At 36.4% G+C, this 4747-nt stretch overlaps 1 long non-coding RNA gene across 1 annotated transcript; it reads right to left on the reverse strand.

Annotated features, from left to right (window-relative positions):
- Positions 1-262: 262 nt before the first annotated feature.
- LOC116783103 lies at positions 263-592 on the reverse strand. The gene is made up of 2 exons (XR_004355472.1): positions 523-592; positions 263-328 (listed from the first exon to the last, which is right to left on the reverse strand). It is a non-coding gene; the product is annotated as an uncharacterized LOC116783103 (long non-coding RNA).
- Between the last annotated feature and the right edge of the window lie 4155 nt (positions 593-4747).

Consider the following 4747-nt stretch of genomic DNA (forward strand, 5'->3'; position numbering starts at 1 on the left):
GAGGCCCAGCTGAATCTCTGATCTACTGGTATACTTTGGGACATTTGCTGAAGTTATAAGAATTTATTAAACATATATCTATTTTTTAAAGTCTTAAACAGAAATGGAAAACACCTTTAGGTCATTTAGTCCAAAGAGGAATTGTTCCCTTAAGTATAATTTCTAGGATTTAAAATAGATTTTCAGGGTTTCCTCCTCTTTTGAAAGGTAACCCAAGACTTTAGCTATATATATCAGATTGTAAACTAAAGCTGGATGTTTCTGAGCTATTCAGACTGGTGATTCTTCTGGAAATTTTGTTTTGTTTTGAACCGTATTTCTGTGGTAGCTGAAAGAGATAAATTTTCGTTATTACACATTGAAAATTTTTATGTGTCTTACATAAAAAATGTAAAGCCTCTACTTTAGCTGTATTTGTTAATGCTTTCTGTCACCTTTCAGTAACCTTTCTGATCTGGGCTGTAAAAAAGTGCATCTGATGCAGATCAGTGGATCAGAGAAGTGTTACTCTTTAATACAGACCTCTTTAACTTTCTCCCCTCTTCCAGTACAGACCTCTTTCACTTGCTCACCTCTTTCTTCCGTCAACCCTAAAAGAAATGAAGTGAGAAGCAAGGGAGTCATCTAAGGAGAAATCTAATCGAAAAAGAGATTTCTATTTTTTGAGCCAAATTTATATTTCTTTAAATTTCTTTTTTGCTGAAACAGAGTTAAACGAACTGTTGAATTGTATTGGACTTATTTAAAGAAAAACATCAATGGTAAAGTGAAATATCAATTTAAAATAATATAAAATACTTCATGTTGATATACCCCTTTATCACCGAAACCTGGGAAACAAACTCTCCAACCAACTTGCTAGGTTAGAAAGCCGACATTATTAACAGCACTGGATGCATGGAGGTTGGTCCACAAAGCATGCAAACTCAGCAACCTACCAGACCAGGTTATAGTCATGAAATTAATACATATTCATCATATTTCTATTACATAACCATTACATTATCTGAATAAATGCATATATACTGATCATTTCTGTGCACTTATTTGGATATGGTTCGAGAACTTCTAATGGATCTTTTCTTCTTGAGTGTATCTCAAATATGGGGTCAGGTCATGACGTACTTCTCTTATCATTCTTTACTCTAGCACACATACCTTGTTCTCAAAACTAAGACATCTGCTTAGTACATACTAATCACTGATACAGGTAAATACGGAAGCAATAGGTGGCACAAGGCTGTTAATCACAGGTATAGAGATCAAACTAAAGCTAAAAACATTTTCCAACATCTTTCTCCACTGCTGCATAGACTCCTTATAAAAAAAAATATAAAACTTGTTCAGTAGCAGTTTTGTAGTTTCTTTGGTCACAGTGACTCAAATAAAAGCAAGAGTTAACCCCAGAAGTGTTAAACCCTGAAGGAATAAATTGTAATCATGAAGTTATAGAGAGGCTGAAATGAATGAATCTCCATAATCTCCATTTGTAGGGTTGTTATATAATTACTTACAGAATTTTGCTGCCTTGAGAAACAGCTGCAGGGAAACTACATTCTCTCCATGACAAGAGTGACATGCAGTTGTGCAAAGGTCTTAGTTCTGCCCCAGCAAACATTCTGCTGATGTTAATCATATTGAACTCATTAATAAAATGGGAATAAAGTCTTAAAGAAGGGTCCAGGATGTTGACATAACATGAAAAGCTGGTCTTACCAAAATAATTGGGGAGTGTAGATTTCTCTATTTGCAAAATGGGCAACCTACATTTCTTCTGCTCCTACCCTCTTAGCTTGGGAATATTTTTCATTCAAACTGAAAAACAGAGTGCTTAAAATATGTCCCCTTTCTTTTTCAGTCATCGTTTGATGTACACAAGGAGTACAAAACAGTCCTCCATGATGAGGGAATCAGTAAGTGGAAGAAATCTTTCTACTCTTCCTTGAATTTTTTTATACTTGGAAGCTTGGCTGCCTCTACTAATTTATAGAGGATTTATCTAAACATAAAGGAATGCTTAATCTTCTTTGGGAGTATTTGTATATTCTTCTGGAAACAAAGTTTTCCTTGCAGTTTAATTCTTACTGTATATTGATTCTTTTCATTACTTTTATATTATCTGTTTAAAAACAATCTCTTACCTAATAAAGAACAGTTTCCACTTTATTCTGTAGTATGATTTAATGACAGCTGTTCTTATTATCCACTTATTCAGTTTGTGTCACACCAATTTGTCTCTAAAATTACCATGGACTGCATTGAAGACTATGCTAAAATCAAGATATACAACATCCATTGTTGTCCCCATTGTCTATGGAGCTAGCCATTGAATCACAGAAAGCAATTATGTTGGTCGGACATGATTTGCTGTGTGTTCCCAGGCACCTTCTTCTTAATCATGTATCTGAAAATTACTTTGAGGAGGATTTGTACCATAATCTTCCCAGGACTCTGACACAGCAAAGCCTTTAGTTTTCCAGATTCTCCTCCCCTTCTTCAAGATAGTATGATATTTTCCTTTTTCCAGCCATGTGAAAACTCCCCTCATCACCATGACCTTTCAGAAATGATAGAGTGAGACCTTGTAGTGACATTAGCCAGCTGTTGCAGCATCCTTGATCATGTCTTCCCATCATGTGGGTACTACTTCACTCTAACAGATTCTGCTAGTAGCCTCGGGGAACTGGGATGCCAGAGGTTGAGTCTTACTAGCCAAAACACACTTTTTCAATGTCTATTCTCACTAGGTTCTGTGCCCCAATGACAAGATTTTTGGGCAATGCTTCAGAATTTCTCCTGGGTATGATCCACTTCTGCAGTCTTCCCTTTTGGGTATGAGCTCCAGCAGGAATTACCCATTCATCCAGACTGGACTTCTACCATGCTTGCTCAAGTTCCTCCACTTTAGAATGTGCACTCTGCTGGTAACTGTCCTCTCTTTCTTGAAGTAAGATGAATATCAACTGGCCTGTCTCACCTTTGATTTTGCTAGTTTTTTAACTTTGTGGGTTGTGCAAATGTCTTAGAAGAAGAAAATGTCTTTTAAATGCCAAAGTTGTGAAAATTTGGACATGTTCAAGCCATGTAAATACAAAAGCAAAATGGATTTCAGTCAACTAGGGTGAAGTAGCAATTAAAAAAAAAAACCTTTGATATATAAGATGCAGAGCAAACAATGCTCTTTGGTTATTGCATTATCTCTTGTCTAGAAAAAAATCTGAATTACAAAGTTCAGTATAGGGCAGACTGTGAGCTGATTTTCAGCTATTTTAAAATAGAAGTAATTTGCCAACATTAGATCAGTGTTTGTGTGGACAGCATTTCTGATGTTAAGATGGCTGGCACTGATCAGTATGCTATAAGTGCACAAAAATTAAACCATCATGTAAAATATGTCTGTTTCAGATGATTCTTGCAACAATTGTCAGCTCAGATGAAGAAGTAACAGAAATGAGAGATTCAGAAGACTCAGAATTCAGTCGTGCCGTATCTATTTCCTTGGCAGTACAACTTTGCCTGCTAGAGTTCTTCCTAGTGCCTATTTCAATTCCACATGCACAGTGAGTTAAATATAGAACAAATGCTAAGAAACCAGAAGACTGACTTTTTTCTAAATATTATCTGATGACACTTCATCTGAAACTTTAAAAAACCTACAGTCATGAAGAGAAAGAAAATGGAACAGAGATAAATCTAATGAAATAAATATGCACAGAGGGGAAAAGAGAGAAAATAATCCAACCAAATAGCCCCAAGTGTTGGACTCTTTTCTCGGCACATATCTGAAGCTCACATGATTTGGATGAGTCTGATATTTCATTATACTGGGAAGCAGTTGATGGAGCCAGATGCTCCCTCAAAGAAAGAGAACCACAAAGAATCCTGCCAAGCTGCTGATCTATTAAACACTTGCTCTGTAAGTAGTGTTATAAACAGAGAGGCCCTTATTCCTGCAGTCACAAAATGAAGGGTGTTCAAAAGCAAGCTTTGAAAATTTTTATGTTGGTGTTGTGTCGATTCTTGTTTAGTTTTTTTTTTTTTTTACAGTGACAGTAAGGCTGGTTCTACAGACTCTCATCTTAGCAGAAAAGCTGTTTTAAGCTGTTCCTGTCTACCTTCCCTTCCCCCAAACTAATTCTTGTCTCTATATCATCTCTTCATTTGTGCCACCAGAGATATTTAGGGTCTTGTGGCAAGCATGATTTGCTAATTGATCACACATATATTGGTCAATTCATTCCGAGCAAAAATATCTTAAACTCCCCTCTCCAAGGCTATTTTTACCTTTGAGTCTTTTGTTTAGTTCCTTGGTTTGATTCATCTCACAGCCCCACAAACAGCAGTACAGTACAACTGAAGGGGATGGCATGGAATCAAGCAGGAATACCTCTGGGCAAGGGTGGAGAGAACAAGACTCCATCAGGACTAAATCTAGCAGTTTGCCATATACAAAGTAAGAAGTAGTTCTTAAAGAGGAAAGTTTATAAGGTAAAAAGTCAAGACAGAGAAAAGACTCAAGGGTCCCACTTCACCAATGAGTGCTTAGAGGTGAACCCCAAATGCTGAGAGCTACTGTAGCTGCTATAGCACTAAATATCACAGCACTATATTTTGTAGCTCTAGTGAATGTCTGGGTTAGACCTACTCTCCTACAGCGTAAGGCTTGTTCAGCACAATGAACTGGAAATAAAATAAGAAAATAGTCTGTTCTTGGAAGGATTTAACTATGCATTCTTATTATTTTAAT

This window comes from Chiroxiphia lanceolata, chromosome 2 (genome assembly GCF_009829145.1).
Source record: "Chiroxiphia lanceolata isolate bChiLan1 chromosome 2, bChiLan1.pri, whole genome shotgun sequence".
NCBI classification, from domain to species: domain Eukaryota; kingdom Metazoa; phylum Chordata; class Aves; order Passeriformes; family Pipridae; genus Chiroxiphia; species Chiroxiphia lanceolata.